This window comes from Somniosus microcephalus, chromosome 4 (genome assembly GCF_052327205.1).
Source record: "Somniosus microcephalus isolate GS21.2 chromosome 4, FLI_Smic_1.0, whole genome shotgun sequence".
NCBI lineage: Eukaryota > Metazoa > Chordata > Chondrichthyes > Squaliformes > Somniosidae > Somniosus > Somniosus microcephalus.
In genome coordinates, this window is record NC_140990.1 from 44,880,304 (window position 1) to 44,901,825 (window position 21,522).

The window sequence follows — 21,522 nt, forward strand, 5'->3', positions numbered from 1 at the left end:
GATAGTTTGCGCAGTTCTGTTAAATAATCAGCATTGCTTTCATCCTTATGCTGGTTCCGTTTGTGAAACTTGAATCTTTCTGCTATCAGCAGCGGTGTGGGGTTTAAATGTTCCTTTAGTATCGTTACTATATCTTCAAAACTCTTTTCCATTGGCTTCGTTGGGGTTACTAGATTTCGTAATAAACCATACGTCTTTGCACCCATTAAATTTAACAATACCGACGCTTTCTTGTCATCTGACACCACATTTGCCTTGCAGTACACCTCTATTCGTTCGACATATGTAGTCCAATCTTCGACTTCATTGTCAAATGCGGTGATACTGCCACTCTTCGGCATTTTGGGTGTGGTTTAAAATGGCGTCTCCCAATGGCTTAAAATGGCGTCTCCCACGCTTTCCTTCCTCCCCCGCTGCTGCCAACACCGCTCCCGGCGGTTCTCGTGACAATGGCGGCACCCTGTAGGTTTTGCGCGATTCTCCTGCGCTTTTGCCAACGCCACTCTCGGCAGTCCTTGTGGCAATGGCAGCGCCCCGCGGGTTTCTGCGCGTCTCTCTCGCCCTCTCTCCAACGCTGCTCGGCCCCTGAACACCGGCTGTGCCCCGTGCGCTCTGCCCCCTCTCTCTCTCCCCCGTCGACACTGCTCGGCCCTTTGTTGTGCCGTTCGTTCGGGCTCTAGCCCGCCGCTGTCCGGGAAGGGTCTGTGCACTACCTGTTGCCAGCCCATTTCGCTGGACCACCTCGACTGGAAAGCCAAGCCTGGCTCTCGACAGCCTCCCCCGCAATTCTCGAGTCTCTGCTGGATGACTGGGCGGTTGCCCATGGTCGACGCCCGAGTCTCTGGCCTTGACCTCCAAACCACTGATCTCCAGGAATGAATCCCCGGGAGGTGATGCAGAGTTGCAGGTAGGTTCGAACCTGCCTCGTCGCCAATGTTACGTCCATGTATAATGAGACACAGACTGCGGAGAACGGTACAATAGGTGTTTACTAAACGTGGCTCAGACTGCAACTGAACTGTACAGATTACTACTCAGTGTTATATACAGGTGTGGTCACTGCCCGTACTACAGTATACATGAGCTGTAAAAAGTAGTTCCCCCCTTAAAGGTACATACATTACAGTTGCGGCTTGTGGTTATTGGTTAGGATTGTGGTTAGTGGTTATTGGTTAGGATTGGGGTTATGGGTTGGGGCTAGTGGTTATTGGTTAGTGGTTGGGGCTCGTGGTTATTGGTTAGGATTGGGTGTTAGTGGTTGGGGCTCGTGGTTATTGGTTAGGATTGGAGTTAGTGGTTGGGGTTAGTGGTTATTGGTTAGGATTGGGGTTAGTGGTCAGGATTGGGGTCAGTGCTTGGGGGTAGTCAATAGGATATTAGGCTTAGGAAATAGTGATTAAGGTTAGAAACCACTATTGACAACGCCAGTGTCACTAGACGCGTCCTTTTCCATTTCATGTTTTTGAACCTCACGCAGACGAGTCACAAAACAGCCTCATGAATTGTTCATTCAAGGAACCTTCTTTCTGGCCCGAGCCTGATTTCCTCTCTTCTTTCACATCTCTACAATTCTCACAGAAAAAGACATCACGGACATTAGACTTTGTGATTTTGGACAAGAACAGGCGGATCCAGGTATTGTGCAGATTACATCCAGTCATCAGCCTGCCTGAAAAGGGCTTCTGACAATAACCTGTCACCAGGCCCCACCAATCACCATCTGATTCCACCATTATATGTTCCTCCATTACCCGCCTTTCACCCTCACTAGAGCTGGTTTCACCACCATGACCATTCTCCACACTGAGGCTCTCTGATTCCATTTATAGCCTCAGTGTAAGTGGTCCCTGGATTTGGTGTCACAGTGTAAGTGGTCCCTGGATTTGGTGCCACAGTGTAAATGGTACCTCGATTTGGTATCAAAGTGCAAGTGGTCACAGGATTTGGTGTCACAGTGTAAATGGTACCTCGATTTGGTATCAAAGTGCAAGTGGTCACAGGATTTGGTGTCACAGTGTAAATGGTACCTCGATTTGGTATCAAAGTGTAAGTGGTCCCTAGATTTGGTGTCACAGTGTAAATGGTACCTCGATTTGGTCTCAAAGTGTAAATGGTCACAGACAATAACTTACATTTATATAGTGCCTTTAACATAGTAAACATCCCATGTTGCTTCACAGGAACATTTTCAAACAAAGTTTGACAGCGAGTCATATAAGGAGATATTAGGGCAGGTAACCAAAATCTTGGTCAAAGAGGTAGGTTTTAAGGAGTATCTTAAAGGAGGAAAGAGTGGTAGAGAGGCGGCAAGGTTTAGGAATGAAATTCCAGAGCTTGGCAACATAGGAACAGGAGTAGGCCATTCAGCCCCTCGAGCCTGCCCACCATTCAATGAGATCTTACTCCATATACCCGCCTTTACCCCATAGTCCTTAATACCTTTGGTTTACACAAATCTATCAATCCCAGATTTAAAATTAACAATTGACCGAGCATCAACTGCTGTTTGTGGAAGAGGGTTCCAAACTTCTACCACCTTTTGTGTGCAGAAGTATTTCCTAACTTCACTCCTGAAAGGTCTGGCTCTAATGTTTACACTCTGCCCCCTTGTCCTAGACTCCCCAACCAGCAGAAATAGATTCTCTCTATCAGTTCCCCTTAATATCCTGAAAACTTCAATCAAATCACCTCTTAACCTTCTAAATTCCAGGAAATACAACCCTAATTTGTTTAATCTCTCCTTGTAATTTAACCCCTGGAATCCAGGTATCATTCTGGTAAACCTACGCTGCACTCCTCCCAAGGCCAACATACCCTTCCCAAGGTGTGGTGCCCAGAACTGCTCTCAGTACTCCAGGTGTGGTCTAACCAAGGCTTTGTATAGCTGTAGTGTAACTTCTACCCACTTGTATTCTAGTCCTCGAGATATAAAGGCCAGCATCCCATTAGCCTTTTTGATTATTTCCTGTACCTGTCCATGACATTTTAATGATCCATGTACCTGGATCCCCAAGTCTCGTTGGACCTCCACTGTTTCTAGCTTTTCACCATTTAGAAAGTACTCTGTTCTATCCTTTTTAGGTCCAAAGTGGATGACCTCACATTTGCCTACATTGAAATCCATTTGCCACAGTTTTGCCCATTCACTTAATGTATTAATATCTCTCTAATTTTATGCTTCCATCTACACTGCCTACAATGCCACCTATCTTTGTGTCATCGGCAACTTGCATATGTGGCTTTCTATCCCATCATCTTAGTCATTAATAAATACGGTGAATAGTTGAGGCCCCGACACAGACCCTTGCTGGACAGCGTTAGTCACATCCTGCCAATTAGAGTCCCTGCCCATTATCCCCACTCTCTGTCTCCCGCTACTCAGCCAATTCCATGGGCTTCAACTTTAGCTAACAGACTCTTATAAGGGACTTTATTAAATGCCTCCTGGAAGTCCATATAAATAACATCCATAGACATTCCCCTGTCTACTTCAATCACCTCTTCAAAATATTCAATCAGGTTCAGCAGGCATGACCGACCTTTCACAAATCCATGCTGGCTCTCCCTAATCTGCTGAAAATTTTCAAGGTGTTCAGTCACCCTGTCCCTAATTATAGAGTCTAGTAATTTCCCCACAACAGATGTTAGGCTAACTGGTCTCTAATCCCCTGGTTTCCCACTCTCACCATTCTCAAATAGCGGAGCGACATGCGCAATTTTCAGATCTGATGAAATGGTTACCAAATCGAGAGAACTTTGGAAGATTATAGTTTGGGCATCTGCAATGTTCTCACCTACTTCCTTTAAAACCCTGGCTTGGAAACCATCTGGTCCTGGGGATTTGTTACTCTTTAGTGCCATTATTTTCTTCATTACTGTTATTTTGGTGAGTCCCCATCCCTGATTCAATATTAGTTTCCTTGGGATGTCCGGCCTGCTATCCTCTTCCACTCTGTCAATACTGACACAAAATAATTATTCAACATGTCCACCTTTTTATTACCATTTACAATGTCACCATTATCAGTTTTCAAGGGGCCCACATTGCTCCGGACCATTCTTTTCCTTAGATAATTGTAATAAAAATTGTGTTGATTTTGATAATCCTTACAAGTTTCTTTTCATACTCCCTTTTTGTAGCTCTTACTGTGTTTTGTCACCCTTTGTTGTTCTTTGTATTTCTCCCAATCACCAGGATTTGTGCTATTTATTGTATTTCGGTGTACTTGTTCTTTTAGTTTGATGTTGTCCCTTCTCTCTTTAGTCGTCCATGGCTGGGGTTTTTTGGTAAGTAGAGCTCTTGCCCCTCGGGGGTAGAAGCTGCTTCTGTATCACCGTAAATTATTTTTTGAACATCTCCCTCTGATCTTCTGTTGTTTTACCCATTAACAGATTTCCCCAGTTTACTGTGGACAGTCTCTGTCTCATCCCGTTGAAGTTGCCCTGAACTAACACTAGAATCTTAGTAGCTGTTTCGCATTTCTCCCTTTCAAACATAATGTGGAACTTGATCATGTTATGATCGCTGTTAGATAAATGTTCACTCACCGTGAGGCTGTTCACTAAATCTGGTACATTCCTAAATCTAATATGGCCTGCCCCCTTGTTGGTTCTAGAACATATTGTTGCAGAAAATTATCCTGAACACACATGAGAAATTCGCCCGAGAAGACGATAGAGACCAAAGTGCCGTTTGCCCCTCTCAGTGTGGCCCTGAAGGACTGTGTCCAGGCTGGAGTTCTGTTCCCGCTGTACGATCCTCCCCCAGATTGTCCTTTCTGAGCTCCAGCCAGGTGATGCTAAACACTCAGGTGGGAAAGAGAAAAATCTACAACAACATGTTTAAAACAAAGCTGATCTATTTAACATATAGCCAGAATATTAAACTCCAGCCCAGTTACAGGAGTTATTGACATCAGCAGAAAATATCTCCAACTGTCAGAATAAACATGGTTCAGGCCTGGATGTGATTAACAGCAGCAATAACAGCAGAATCCAACCCCTGCAGTCAGTTGTGAACTCGCTGGTGTCTCAGCAGGTTGGATGACTGAGCGAATCCCTTCCCACACAAGGTGCAGGTGAATGGCCTCTCCCCAGTGTGAACTCGCTGGTGTGCCAGCAGGTTGGATGACTGAGTGAATCCCTTCCCACACAAGGTGCAGGTGAACGGCCTCTCCCCAGTGTGAACTCGCTGGTGTGCCAGCAGGTTGGATGACTGAGTGAATCCCTTCCCACACACGGAGCAGGTGAACGGCCTCTCCCCAGTGTGACTGCTTCGATGAGCTTCCAGCTGGTATGGGTAATGGAATCCCTTCTCACAGTCCCCACATTTCCACAGTTTCTCCGTGGTGCGGGTGTCCTTGTGTCTCTCCAGCTTGGATGATCAGTTGAGGCCTCATCCACACACACAACACATGTACGGTTTCTCCCCGCTGTGAACAGTGTGATGTTTTTTCAGGCTGTGAAACTGGTTAAAACATTTCTCATTCTATGTTCAAAGGCCAGTGTTATTCAGGTCCTGTGAACCGAGTGACTCTGTCAGATCTTGAAGTGATGTTTGGTTTGAGTTTCCTGTCTACAAATCCTCCCCTTCCAACAGCCTTTAAAAGGAGTTTATAAAGGCAGCATTGTAATTACAGGATAGAAATTCAGAACAGACAATTTTAGTTTCTGTGGAACATTGTTTGTTCTTACTCCTAAAGCTGTAAATCCCGGTCCCACACACTCTCCCTCCTCCCTCTCCTGAAAACCACCCCCATAGTATTTTCCTCCAATCCCAGCTTTCTCACCCACCTGACTCTGTCACAAAACCATGGCTTCAGAAGAGAGATTGAAGAAACTATTTGAAAGAAGGTGTGGTGGTGAAATGTTGGGCGGGTGCTCAGCATCTCGCACATTGTGTAAGATTAACATTCCACATGTCTGAACCTTTCATTCCGTCCCTGATTTGGGAATCTCTTGAGCTGGCACTTCTTGTCCCGTTATACTGAGTTGGTGCAACAGGAGAGCCAGGGATCAGGGGGATATTGGACAGGAAGCACACAGCACGGACATTACACTGCAGGTGGGATATGTGAGCGTGTTACAGTGAGGGCTTCGGGCACTTTATTAAACACAACCACAGCAGAAGCACATTAATCTGATGGGAGATCACTGACACACGAGCAGTCAGCAGTGTGGAGCCTCCTGAGAGTCCAGTCCCTTTCCAGCCAGTATTTACAGGAGCTGGGACACAGAAAAACTCTCATTAAAATCACTGATATATTTGTTCACACAAACCAATCCCCAAAAAATGCTGAATGATTTCTCCCTGACCAGTCTCCATTTCTCCTCCATTTACAGACACTCCCTGACCAGTCTCCATTTCTCCTCCATTTACAGATGCTCCCTGACCAGTCACCATTCCTCCTCCATTTACAGACGCTCCCTGGCCAGTCACCATTTCTCCTCCAGTTACAGACACTCCCTGACCAGTCTCCATTTCTCCTCCATTTACAGACGCTCCCTGACCAGTCACCATTTCTCCTCCATTTATAGCCGCTCCCTGACCAGTCTCCATTTCTCCTCCATTTACAGACACTCCCTGACCAGTCACCATTTCTCCTCCATTTACAGACGCTCCCTGACCAGTCTCCATTTCTGTTCACTTACAGATGCTCCCTGACCAGTCTCCATTTCTCCTCCATTTACAGACGCTCCCTGACCAGTCACCATTTCTCCTCCATTTACAGATGCTCCCTGACTCACTTCCTGTCTGTCCCGGAGTTTGGCGCTTTGTTGAGATTCGGGCCGGAGTGAAACGTGAACCCGCGGGTGGGGGCAGATAATGTTCACTGCTCTTATAATCGGGCCTGGGCCGCACTCGGGGTGTGTGAAGCCCGCGTCCCCCCGGGGTTTATTTATTTTTATTTAAACATTCAGGTACAACAGTACTTATACAACTCATCAATTACATAGTAAATCCATTACATTCATTGACTACAATTAAAAGGATAAAGCCTCCGAACAGCTTTATGGTCAACAATACAGATACAATAATAAATTTTTACAGGTAAATCAATAATGTTTATAGTACAAACTGCCACTATTTAATAAACCAAGAAAAGAAAGAACCCGTATACGCCAGTCCTACTGGCATTGCTCAATCATTCGGTCATTCATTCCTCCGTTCATTCGCTCAAGCTTAATTCCATTGTGCATGTTTGCGTGCGTGCGTGTCATTTGTCTACCTGCATGCATGCGTGCGTTCGTTCATCCGTCCAGGCAGGCCTCACGCTCACCCAGTAGGATGCCCACTTTCATCCTGGGGAGTGAGGGCCCTTCATTCGGTCGAACGTAAGTTCCACTGTGTATGCGTGTGTGTGTGTATTATTTGTGTCCGCATGCGTGCGTTCACTAGAGCGTTCGATCGTTCGTACGTTAAGGAAGGCTTTAACACTAAATAACACCACAATATAGTCCCACAACCATATCAGAAATCAATTAAAACTTCAAGTAAACTACTTTTAACCAGAAACCCGAAACTTCTTCAACAAAACAAGTAAATACCAGTTCCACGCCAGTCCTATTGGCACTCTAATAACTCCTCATTTTTACTTGATGTTATCTAACCATATAATGTCATGATCCTTGTTCACAGTCTTCAACCTTTCCACAGAAAAGAAGCCGACCACTTTCTCAAATCCCGTAAAAGAGGAAAACGACGACTCAAATTTCCTTCTTCTTGCTGTTATCACTCACAGGACCCAGCCATCAAGACATTCATTATTCCTTGCCGATATTACTTTGTTTTGCCTTTTATCTTCCTTTTTTCCGTTTTTCCTTTTTCACTTTTATTCCGTTCTCTTTTCCCATCTTACAGGCCTCGAGATTAACCCGCACGGCGACTTTGCTGTCAGTGAAGAGACGAGAAAGACCAAAATGCCGTTTGCCCCTCTCAGTGTGGCCCTGAAGGACTGTGTCCAGGCTGAAGTTCTGTTCCCGCCGTATGATCCTCCCCCAGATTGTCCTTTCTGAGCTCCAGCCAGGTGATGCTAAACACTCAGGTGGGAAAGAAAAAATCTACAGCAATGTGTTTAAAATAAAACAGATTTATTTGACATATATCCAGAATATTATACTCCAGCCCAGTTATAGGGGTTATTAACATCAGCAGAAACAAACCCCAACTGTCAGAATGAACATGGTTCAGTCCTGGATGTGATTAACAGCAGCAACAACAGAATCCAACCCCTGCAGTCACATGTGAACTCATTGGTGTTTAAGCAGGTTGGATGAACTAGTGAATCCCTTCCCACACACGGAGCAGGTGAACGGCCTCTCCCCAGTGTGAACTCGCTGGTGTCTCACCAGGTGGGATGACAGAGGAAATCCCTTCCCACACACGGAGCAGGTGAACGGCCAATCCCCAGTGTGAGTGCGTTCGTGTTGTATCAGTTTCCTGTTGCTTTCAAATCTCTTCTCACAGTCAGAACATTTAAAAGGTCTCTCATCAGTGTGAACGAGTTGATGATCAGTGAGGTGGGATGACTGAGTGAATCCCTTCCCACACACAGGGCAGGTGAACGGTCTCTCTCCAGTGTGAGTGCGCTGGTGTACAGTGAGGTGAAATGACTGCCTGAACCCAGACCCGCAGTGAGAGCACCTGAACGGCCTCATCAGTGTGAACATGTTGATGGCATGTCAGTTCCCTGGAAATTTTAAAGCGCTTCCCGCAGTCCAGGCATTGATAAGGTCTCTCGTCAGTGTGAACTCGCTGGTGTGACAGCAGTTTGGATGAATTAGTGAATCCCTTCCCGCACATGGAGCAGGTGAACGGCCTCTCCCTGGTGTGAGTGCGTTGGTGTCTCAGTAGACCACTTGCAATTTTAAAGCTCAGTTCACACTTAGAACATTTAAAAGGTCTCTTATCAGAGTGAACAAGTTGGTGTTTCAGCAGGTGGGATGACCGAGTGAATCCCTTCCCACACACGGAGCAGGTGAACGGCCTCTCCCCAGTGTGAACTCGCTGGTGTCTCACCAGGAGGGATGAAAGAGGGAATCCCTTCCCACACATGGAGCAGGTGAACCCCCTCTCCCCAGTGTGACTGCGCTGATGGGATTCCAGCTTGGACGGGGAACTTAATCCCTTCCTACAGTCCCAACATTTCCACGGTTTCTCCATGGTGCGGGTGTCCTTGTGTCTCTCCAGGTTGGACGATTAGTTGAAGCCTCGTCCACACACACAACACGTGTACGGTTTCTCCCCGCTGTGAACGGTGCGATGTTTATTCAGGCTGTATAACTGGTTAAAGCTCTTTCCACAGTCAGTGCACTGGAACACTCTCACTCGGGTGTGTGTGTCTCGGTACTTTTCCAGTCACACTGATGTTTGAAATCTTTTCCCACAGACAGAACAGACAAACATTTCTCCTTCCACATTCAAAGGCTGATGATATTCAGGTCCTGATGAATGGAGTGACTCTGTCAGATCTTGATGTGATGTTTGGTTTGAGTTTCCAGTCTGCAAATCCTCCCCTTCTAACACCCTGTAAAAGGAGTTTACAAAAGTCATCGCTGTAGGTAGCAACATAGGAACAGGAGGAGGCCATTCAGCCCCTCAAGCCTGTTCCGCCATTCTATTAGATCATGGCTGGTCTGTATCTTAACTGCGTTTACCTGCCGCGGTTCTGTAACCTTTAGTACTCTTGCTTAATAAAAATCTAGCACACTCAGTTTTGAAACTTTCAATTGACCCTCAGACTCGACAGTTTTTTGGGGAGAGAGTTCCAGATTTCCAATACCCTTTGTGTGAAGATGTGCTTCCTGAAAATCACCCCTGAACGGCCGAGCTCTAGTTGGAAGGTTCTGTCCCCTTGTTGTGGACTCTCCCATCAGAGGAAACCGTTTCTCTCTATCTACCCTGTCAACTCCTTTAATCATCTTAAACACCTCAACCAGATCACCCCGTAATCTTCTATATTCAAGGGAATACAAGCCCAGTCTGTGCAACTTGTCCTCATAACTTTACATCGAGTTACGGACAGGATAGAAATTCTGAACAGACAGTACTCGTTTCCCTGGAACATTCTTTCCTCTCTTGCCCCTCCTAAGCTATAAAACCCTCGTCCCACACACTCTCTCATCACCTCATCCTCGCTGTTTGAAATCCCGATTTATCGCATGCTCGAATTTTTCTCCATTTCACTCTTGAAGGTGCTGTGTGATGGTGGGGTTCGGCCCCAGTCACTCTCTGCCCTCCAGAACCTCACCAAGTGGTAATTCTGAGCTGTGAGCCTATACTGAAGGTGCTGTGTGATCGTGGGCTTTGGTCCCAGTCACTGTCTGCCCTCCAGTACCTCACCAAGTGGTAATTCTGAGCTGTGAGCCTATACTGAAGGTGCTGTGTGATGGTGGGGTTCGGCCCCAGTCACTCTCTGCCCTCCAGCACATTGCTAATTCTGAGCTGTGAGCTGATACAGCGTGCTGCCAACATTTCGACCATGGGGACCAGCACAGCCGCCGGCCCTGGCTGATTCTGTCTGGCAAAGCTGAAGCCAATGGTAGCACAGCAACAACAACTTTCATTTACATAGCGCCTATAACATCGTAAAACCTTCCAAGGAGCTTCACTCGAGTGGAATCAGTCAAAAACTGACTCCGAGACAAAGGAGGAGACTTTAGACAATGTGGAAAATTGCCCAGGTATGTCCTGTCCACAAAAAGCAGGACAAATCCAATCCAGCCAATTACTGCCCCATCACTCTGCTCTCAATCATCAGCAAAGTCATGGAAGGTGTCATCGACAGTGCAATCAAACGGCACTTACTCACCAATAACCTGCTCACCGATGTTCAGTTTGGGTTCCACCATGACCGTTCGGCTCCAGACCTCATTACAGACTTAATCCAAACATGGACAGAAGAGCTGAATTCGAGAGGTGAGGGGAGAGTGACTGCTCTTGACATCAAGGCAGCATTTGACCGAGTGTGGCATCAAGGAGCCCGAGTAAAATTGAAGTCAAAGGGAATCAGGCGGAAAACGCTCCACTGGCTGGAGTCACACCGAGCACAAAGGAAGATAGTTGTGGTTGTTGGAGGTCAAGTATCTCAGCCCCAGGACATCGCTGCAGGAGTTCCTCAGGGAAGTGTCCTAGGCTTAACCATCTTCAGCTGGTTCATCAATGTCCTTCACTTACCATAAGGTCAGAAGTGGGGATGTTCATTGATGATTGCACAGTGATCAATTCCATTCGCAACTCCTCAGTTAATGAAGTAGTCCGTGCCCGCAGGCAGCAAGATTTGGATGACGTTCAGGTCAGAGCTGATAAGTGGCAAGTAACATTTGTGCCACACAAGTGCCAGGCATGGACTATCTCTAACAAGAGAGAGTTTAATCACTGACCCTTGACATTCAACTGCATTACCATCACTGAATCTTTCACCATCAACATTCTGGGGGTTACCATTGACCAGAAACTTAACTGGACCAACCACATAAATACTATGGCTACAAGAGCAGTTCAGAGGCTGGGTATTCTGCTGCAAGTGTCTCACCTCCTGACTCCCCAAAGCCTTTCTACCATCTACAAGGCACAAGTCAGGAGTGTGATGGAAATACTCTCCACTTGCCTGGATGAGTGCAGCTCCAAAAACACTCAAGAGCCTCGACACCATTCAGGACAAAGCAGCCCGCTTGATGGGCTCCCCATCCACCACCTTAAACATTCACTCCCTCCACCACCGGCGTACCGTGGCTGCAGGGTGTACCATCTACATGATGCACTGCACCAAGGCTTCTTTGACAGCACCTCCCAAACCCGCGACCTCCTCCACCTAGGACAAGGACAGCAGGCACATGGGAACACCACCACCTGCAAGATCCCCTCCAAATTACACACAGCAGCCTGACTTGTAAATATATCGCCATTCCTTCATCATCGCTGGTTCCAAATCCTGGAACTCCCTCTATAACAGCACTGTGGGAGCACCTTCACCACACGGACTGTAGCGATTCAATAAGGCAGCTCAAGACCAGCTTCTCAATGGCAACTGGGGATGGGCAATAAATGCTGGCCTTGCCAGCGATGTCCACATCCCAATTCAATTAAAAAATCTAAATAGTAAACCTTTAAGAGGAGTAGAGGAGCAGAGAGAAGTGGGTGTTAGATTCCAGCTAACGCCTTGTCTTATTATTTAATTAATAGGTCCAAGAGTTGAGCGTCAACAACTTTAAGATGAGCAGGTTCTCCGTCCTCTACCGTATCTTATATTGATCCATCAAGCAGAGTAAACAGGCAAGTCCCACGTCCGACTAAAGCAAGTTTGTGGGAATCGACCATCTTTTCCAGAAGCTGTGTGAGTATTTCTTATGGATCCTTCCCTTTCCCAGTGACCATAAACAGCATCTCTCAGGATCCCTTCAGGCATCTTCCCTGAGATAGAGGTCACACTCTGGCTCTGATTCTCCCTGTTTTTAAAATGGGAATGACGAGAGCTAGCTTCCAATCCCAGGGAACAATCCCTGACTCTATGGAGCTGTTGATGATACAGGCAAGGGGCTCACAGAGCACCGTCCCATCTCTTTAAACACCCGTGAGTGGATATCATCTGGACCTGGAGCGCCAACTAATTTCAGATCTCCTATTTTATCCAAGATGACAATCCCTTTCTATTTTAATACTTATGATAATATTGCTCCCTGACCAGTCACCATTTCTCCCTCATTTACAGACGCTCCCTGACCAGTCACCATTTCTCCTTCATTTACAGACGCTCCCTGACCAGTCTCCATTTCTCCTTCATTTACATACGCTCACTGACCAGTCTCCATTTCTCCTTCATTTACATACGCTCGCTGACCAGACACCATTTCTCCTCCATTTTCAGATGCTCCCTGACCAATCCTCATTTCTCCTCCATTTACAGATGCTCCCTGACCAGTCACCATTTCTCCTCCATTTACACACGCTCCCTGACCAGTCTCCATTTCTCCTAAATTTACAGAGGCTCCCTGACCAGTCTCCATTTCTCCTCAATTTACACACGTTCCCTGACCAGTCTCCATTTCTCCTTCATTTACAGATGCTCCCTGACCTGTCACCATTTCTCCTTCATTTACAGATGCTCCCTGAACAGTCTCCACTTCTCCTCCATTTACAGACGCTCCCTGACCAGTCACCATTTCTCCTCCATTTACAGACACTCCCTGACCAGTCACCATTTCTCCTTCATTTATAGACGCTCCCTGACCAGTATCCATTTCTCCTTCATTTACAGACGCTCCCTTACCAGTCACCATTACTCCTCCATTTACAGATGCTGCCTGACCAGTCACCATTCCTCATCCATTTACAGACGCTCCCTGACCAGTCACCATTTCTCTTCCATTTACAGACACTCCCTGACCAGTCTCCATTTCTCCTCCATTTACAGACGCTTCCTGACCAGTCTCCATTTCTCCTTCATTTACAGAAGCTCCCTGACCAGTCACCATTTACAGACACTCCCTGACCAGTCACCATTTACAGCCGCTCCCTGACAAGTCTCCATTTCTCCCCCATTTACAGACGCTCCCTGATGAGTCTCCATTTCTCCCCCATTTACAGACACTCCCTGACCAGTCACCATTTACAGACGCTCTCTGACGAGTCTCCATTTCTCCATTTACAGACGCTCCCTGACCAGTCACCATTTCTCCTCTATTTACAGACGCTCCCTGCCCAATGCCCATTCCTCCTCCATTTACAGATTCTCCCTGACCAGTCACCATTTCTCCTCCATTTACAGACGCTCCCTGACTAGTCTCCATTTCTCCTTCATTTACAGACACTCCCTGACCAGTCACCATTTCTCCTCCATTTACAGACACTCCCTGAGCAGTCACCATTTCTCCTCCATTTACAGACGCTCCCTGACCAGTCCCCATTTCTCCTCCATTTACAAGCGCTCCCTGACTAGTCTCCATTTCTCCTTCATTTACAGACGCTCCCTGACCAGTCACCATTTCTCCTCCATTTACAGACGCTCCCTGACCAGTCCCCATTTCTCCTCCATTTACAGGCGCTCCCTGACTAGTCTCCATTTCTCCTTCATTTACAGACGCTCCCTGACCAGTCACCATTTCTCCTCCATTTATAGACGCTCCCTGACCAGTCACCATTTCTCCTCCATTTACAGACGCTCCCTGACCAGTCCCCATTTCTCCTCCATTTACAGACGCTCCCTGACTCAGTCCCGGAGTTTGCCGCTTTGTTGAGGCTCGGGCCGGAGTGAAACGGGAACCCGCGGGTGGCGGCGGATAATGTTCACTACTCTTATAATCGGGCCTGGGGCCGCACTCGGGGTGTGTGAAGCCCGCGTCCCCCCGGGGTTCATTAACCCGCCCCCCTCTGACCTGCTGCAGCCTCTCCACCCGCGCATGCTCAGCTCACACTGCCCAACAATCAGCCTCTCCCGCGCATGCTCAGCTCACACTGCCCAACAATCAGCCTCTCCCGCACATGCTCAGCTCACCTTCTGTTGTTCAGGTTTAAAGGTCAAGCCCCGCCCCTCACACTGATTGGTTGGAGGACCCGCCACCTGCTCGTTACTCCAGCCCCGCCCCGCTCTTCCTATTGGTCCGGAGCTCCCGTCAGTCACCCGGGCAGTGTGAGCTGAGCATGCGCGGACCTTGGCAGCAGTCACTGACGCATCAGGTGAGAGAGCTCAGGGAGCGGGTTCATGAACCCCGGGGGGGACGCGGGCTGCTCACACCCCGAGCTCAGGGAGCGGGTTCATGAACCCTGGGGGGACGCGGGCTGCTCACACCCCGAGCTCAGGGAGTGGGTTCATGAACCCCGGGGTGACGCGGGCTGCTCACACCCCGAGCTCAGGGAGTGGGTTCATGAACCCCGGGGGGTCGCGGGCCGCTCACACCCCGAGCTCAGGGAGTGGGTTCATGAACCCCGGGGTGACGCGGGCTGCTCACACCCCGAGTGCGGCCCCAGGCCCCATTATTAAAACACTCAACATTATCCGCTTCACACACACCCAGGGTGGGCCTCAGGCCCCGAACAAGAGCCTTCGGGCCGGACGTTTGCCCCGACCGGGGCAGCAGCTGCGGGGCTTTCTCCCGGTGACAGGAGAGGCTCAAGGGGCAGCAGGGCGCATGCGTGGCCCCCTTGGCCAGGAACCAGGAGGAGAGAACCTTGTCAATTTCTATCCTGGACTCTCAGTGATGGCTTTTGTAAACTCCTTTTACAGGCTGTGAGAAAGGCAGCATTTACACACCACAAACTCAAACCAAACATCACATCAAGATCTGACAGAGTCACTCCATTCATCAGGACCCGAATATCACCAGCTTTTGAATGTGGAAGGAAAAATGTTTGTTCTGTCTGTGAGGAAAGATTTCAAACATCAGTGTGATGGGAAAAGCACCGAGACCCACACACCCGAGTGAGAGTGTTCCAGTGCACTGAGTGTGGAAAGAGCTTTAACCAGTTACACAGCCTGAAAAGACATCGCACCGTTCACAGCGGGGAGAAACCGAACACGTGTTCTGTGTGTGGACGAGGCTTCAACTGATCATCCAACCTGGAGAGACACAAGGACACCTGGAGCACGGAGAAACCATGGGAATGTGGGGACTGTGGGAAGGGATTCAATTACCCATCTGAGCTGGAAACTCATCAGCGCAGTCACACCAGGAAGAGGCCGTTTACCTGCTCTGAATGTGGGAAGGGATTCACTCAGTCATCCAGCCTCGATACACACCAGCGAGTTCATACTGGGGAGAAACCGTTCTCCTGCTCCGTGTGTGGGAGAGGATTCGCAGAGTTATCCAAGCTCCAGATACACCAGAGAGTTCACACTGGGGAGAGGCCGTTCACGTGTATTGAATGTGGGAAGGGATTCACTCAGTTATACCATCTCCAGATACCAGCAAATTCACACTGGCGAGAGGCCATTCACCTGCTCTGTGTGTGGGAAGGGATTCATTCAGTCATCCCATCTTCTGACACACCAACTTGTTCACACTGTTAAGAGACCATTTAGATGTTCTGATTGTGAGAAGAGCTTTAAAAGCACAAGCGACCTGCTGACCCATGAATGCACTCACACTGGGGAGAGACCATTCCCCTGCTCCGTGTGTAGGAAGGGATTCACTCAGTCATGCATTCTGCTGAGACAGCAGCGAGTTCACACTGAGGAGAAATCTTTCACCTGCTCTTATTGTGGGAAGGTTTTCACTTCGAAGTCTAACCTGCTTAATCACGAGCGAGTTCACACTGGGGAGAGGCCGTTCACCTGCTGCGTGTGTGGGAAGGGATTCAGCCATTCATCCCACCTGCTAAGACACCAGCGAGTTCACCAGTGATCGCAGGGGTTGGATTCTGCTGTTATTCACATCCAGGACTGAACCATGTTCACTCTGGCAATTGGGCTTTGTTTCTGCTGATAACTTGTATAGCTGGGCTTGAAATTAATATTCTGGACAAATATTGAATAAATCAGCTTTGTTTCAAACACACAGTGTGTCTAATATTTGATTTCTCCATGATAAGAGGAGTCTAATTGATGTTCTGTTACCGACTGTTCCATTTTTGGGCCTTTTCTTTACGCTAGATTATTTCAGTTCTCATCTACTTCACCTTCTACCACATCAAACCCCAAACTTGTTCCATTTGAGTACATGGCTTGTGGGTGTCATAGACTGAACTGCAGTGTCTCACTTTACACTCATCTGAAATTCCTTTGAACCGCCCCTTTACAGAACCATCTTGCATAAGATTTGAAATCTGTTATCTTCTGTATCGTTTAACATCTCTTGGATCCGATTCAGTAAAACTCCTCCACAAATATTGCGTATGCCAGCCTTTGAAATGTTCTGATCTTTGTAATTGTCATTGCTGATTTTGATGGTCCTGTCGATTAATCTCTTGTTACTAACATACCTTGCACTATTTCTTTAATCGAGATAATTGTTTCAAATACTTCCTTTATCAGGTCTTTAGCTCCTCCATTGATCCCTGTCAATGATCCTTGGTTAGGGGCTGGGGTTAGGGTGTAGGCTTAGGGGTCAGAGGTTGGGGCTAGTGGTTATTGGTTAGGATTGGGGTTAGTGGTTATTGGTTAGGATTGGGGTTAGTGGTTAGGGTTCGTGGTTATTGGTTAGGATTGGGGCTAGTGGTTGGGGTTACTGGTTATTGGTTAGGATTGGGGTTAGTGGTTGGGGGGTAGTCAATAGGATATTAAGCTTAGGAGGTAGTGGTTAAGGTTAGAAACTACTATTAATCAGCTTGTCTTATTGAGATATGAAGGACTCAACACACTTTGTTCAAAAGAAAACTGATTTGTTTGACACTTATATACAATAGTGTAAGATTATCATGGATTAGTTGGTTTTTAGAATACTTGCTTTACTATCTTATAATCATCAGTATCTTATAATCATCAGTAATGGATTTATAATCGTGTGTAGGAATTAAATATAAAAGTCTGTAATCATCAACTGTATGCAATGGTAACCTGAATTATGTATAACATGTAGAACATAAGAACATAAGAAATAGGAGCAGGAGTGGCCATTCGAGCCTGCTCCGCCATTCAATTAGATCATGGCTGATCTTCTGCCTCAACTCCATTCACCAGCCCTATCGCCATATCCCTTGATGCCCTTACTAGTCAGAAATCTATCGACTTCTGTTGTGAATATACCCAATGACTGAGCCTCCACCGCCCTCTGGGGTAGAGAATTCCAAAGATTCACCATCCTCTGTGTGAAGAAATTTCTTCTCATCTCAGTCCTGAATGGCCTACCCTTTATCCTGAGGCTGTGGCCCCTGGTTCTAGACTCCCCAGCCAAGGGAAACATTCTCCCAGCATCCACCCTATCAAGCCCTGTAATAATTTTGTATGCTTCAATGAGATCCCCTCATTCTTCTGAATTCAAGAGAATACAGGTCTAGTTTACTCAATCTTTTCTCATACGACAGACCCGCCATCCCAGGAATCAATCTCGTGAACCTTTGTTGCACTCCCTCTATGGCAAGTATATCCTTCCTTAGGTAAGGAGACTAAATTGTACACAGTGCTCCAGGTGTGGTCTCACCAAGGCCCTATATAATTGGAGGCAGTGTTGGTGGTACCTCTCCAGTGCTTTGAGGTGCACTGGAGAGGTACCACGAACGCTGCCTCCGCAAGATCCTGCAAATTCATTGGCAGGATAGACGCACCAACGTCAGTGTTCTCACTCAGGCCAACATCCCCAGCATCGAAGCTTTGACCACGCTCGATCAGCTCCGATGGACGAGTCACACTGTCCGCATGCCCGATACGAGACTCCCAAAACAAGCGCTCTACTCAGAGCTCCGGTACGGCAAGAGAGCCCCAGGTGGGCAGAGGAAATGCTTCAAGAACACCCTCAAAGCCTCCTTGAAAAAGTGTAACATCCCCACCGACACCTGGGAATTCCTGGCCGAAGACCGCACAAAGTGGAGAAGAAGCATCCGAGAAGGTGCCAAACACCTCGAGTCTCTTCGCCGGGAGCAAGCATAAGCCAAGCGCAAGGAGCAGACGTCAACCCAAGCACACCACCTACCCGCCTCTTCAACCACCATCTGCCCCACCTGTGTGGACTCATCAGTCACCTGAGAACTCATTTATAATGTGTAAGCAATTCATCCTCGGTTCCGAGGGACTGCCTAAGAAGAAGATATAATTGGAGTAAGACTTCTTTACTCCTGTACTCAAATCCTCTTGTAATGAAGGCCAGCATACAATTTGCCTTCTTAACCGCCTTTCATGACCACCGGATGTCCCAAAGCGCTTTACACCAATGAAGTACTTTTTGAACTGTAGTCACTGTTGTAATGTGGGAAATGCGGCAGCCAATTTGCGCACAGCAAGCTCCCACAATCAGCAATGTGATAATGACCAGATAATCTGCTTTTTCGTCATGTTGATTGAGGGATAAATATTGGGCTCAAAACACCGGGAATAACTTCTTCAAAATAGCACCACGGGATCTTTTACATCCACCTGAGTGGGCAGACGGGGGCTTTGGTTTAACGTCTCATGCATAGGACAACACCTCTGACACTGCAGCGCTCCTTCATTACTGCCCCTCCGACAATGCGGCGCTCCCACAGCATTGCTTCCCCCGACAGTGCGGTGCTCCCGTAGTACTCCCCCTCCGATGGAGCAGCGCTCCCTCAGTCCTGCCCCTCCGACAGTGCGGCACTCCCTCAGTACTACCCCTCTGACAGTGCGGCACTCCCTCAGTACTGCCCCTCCAACAGTGCAGCGCTCCCTCAGTGCTGCCTGTCCGACAGTGCAGCACTCCCTCAGTACGGCCCCTCCGATAATGCGGCACTCCCTCAGCACTGCACTGGAGTGTCAGCCTCACTTTATGTGCTCAAGTCCCTGGAGCGTCCCTGGAGCGGAATTTGAACCCACGTCCCTGGAGCGGGACTTGAACCCACAGCCTTCTGACTCTGCTATCCACTGAGCCACAGCTGACTCCAGTCTTTTACACAGTTTTGTGGCGTACCGATCACAGAAAGGACACAATCTGCTTTCCAGTCCGTAGACTATAAATCAGGCGTCATGCCTTTAAGAAGGATCACACCTTTAAGAAACTCGATCTGCAACATAGTTAAGCCCAGAGCGGGGGAGGAGCAGTCGAAGCTGTGCACTGGAAAGGCAGTCATACTTTGTGTAGTCTCTGACTCCTTTTTGTGTTCAGCATGCAGCCTCAACAATTAAACCTTTTCTGTTGAACCTCTCCGAGTTCAGTATTTTTTGCTAGGAGTACGTAGACCCCTACATTGGTGACCCCGACGCTCAGGATGACTCCTAAGCGTAACCATGGCTGACACAAACGCAGTTTCTGTGAAGCTGACAGAGTTCTGGGAGAACCTGGCCACCGCCTGGTTCCTTCAAGCCGAATCGCAATTCTGACTCCGCGGCATCACCGCCGATGCAACGATGTACGACTACCTCCTCGCCTCCCTGGGCAGCTCCACAATCACGAAAGTCTGGACAACACTACAAAACCCTCCGGAGGAAGGCAAGTACGCACATCTCAAGGCCGCGCTCATTAAAAAATTCACAGCCTCCCAATTCTTGCGCAACTGCCACCTCCTCGGCCTCCCGGGCCTCGGTGACTCCACGCCGTCAGACTTGCTCTCACACATGCTTGCTCTGACCGACGAGAAACCGCCCGGCTCCCTCTTCCACACGCTCTTTATCCGCCAACTACCTCCCAGCATCCGCCCGGCGATCGTGGCGTCCAGCCTCACGGACCTCGAGGCCCTGGCCGACGAAGCCGATAAGCTCCTGTCCGCCAGCTCCAACCACGCCGTCACCCCCGACCTGGCCTCCGCAGCGTCGGCGCGCGCTCCACCCTCTATCGCGTGGCCACACAGCTCGGTCACGAGGCCCCCCAGACCCCCACGTCCCCCAAGCCCTCCGACCCAGGGCTACTGCTACTTCCATACCCGGTTCGGCGCACAGGCACGCCACTGCAGCCATCCCTGCGCGTTTCCAACCGCCCCCACACCGGCCTACACGATGGCCGTGGGGCAAGCAGGCGCGCTGCTGTATGTTACGGACAGCGCCTCCGGACGCCGTTTCCTATGCGACACGGGTGCGCAGCGCAGCATCATCCTCGTGTCCGCCCTCGAGATCCAGCGAGGCGGCCCTGCGCTGGCTGCCACCAACGGCACCGACATCCGGACGTACGGCACCTGCACCGTCACCATCGACCTCGCAGGCCGCCGCTACCACTGGAAGTTTATCACCGCCAAGGTGCTCTCCCCGCTCCTCGGTGCGGATTTCCTGTGCGCCCACGGCCTGTTGGTCGACATGCCTCGGCGCCGCCTCGTGGACATGAACACCATGTCACCTATCCCGGGCACCATGGCCCCCCCCAACCCACCGAAATGGCGTGGCAGTGCCGCGCCCGCTCAACGGACGACTACTCAGCACTCCTGGCTGAGTTCCCAGCCCTCACCAACCCGACCTTCTCCGCGAAGGTTGCTAAGCACGGGATAGAACACTTCATCCCCACCACAGGCCCACCGGTGTATGCCCACGCCCACAGGCTGGACCCGGCCAAGCTGGAGATCGCGCGGGCCGAGTTCGCCACAATGGAACAGCTCGGCATCATCCGCCGCTCCAACAGCCCCTGGGCCTCCCCACTCCACATTGTCACCAATCCCGATGGGGGATGGCACCCCTGCGGGGACTACCGGCGCCTAAACGATGCCACCACGCCGATCGGTACCCCATACCGCACATTCAAGACTTCTCGGCTAGACTGGCCGGCCGCTCAGTCTTCTCCAAAGTCGACCTGGTGCGCGGTTACCATCAGGCACCAGTCCACACCACGGACGTTCCCAAGACGGCCATAATCACCCCTTTTGGGCAATTCGAGTTCCTCCGAGTGCCCTTCGGCCTCAAAAACGCGACCCAGGCCTTCCAGCGACTCATGGACTCGGTCCTCCGGGACTTGAAGTTCCTCTTTGTCTACCTGGATGATATCCTGGTAGCTAGTTCC

General features: G+C 49.0%; 2 pseudogenes; one reads left to right on the top strand and one right to left on the bottom strand.

Moving 5' to 3' along the window:
* Positions 1-4,944: 4,944 nt before the first annotated feature.
* LOC147118778 (uncharacterized) lies at positions 4,945-9,648 on the bottom strand (annotated as a pseudogene).
* A 5,738-nt stretch (positions 9,649-15,386) lies between these two features.
* On the top strand, positions 15,387-17,477 carry LOC147118779 (uncharacterized; annotated as a pseudogene).
* Positions 17,478-21,522: the final 4,045 nt, after the last annotated feature.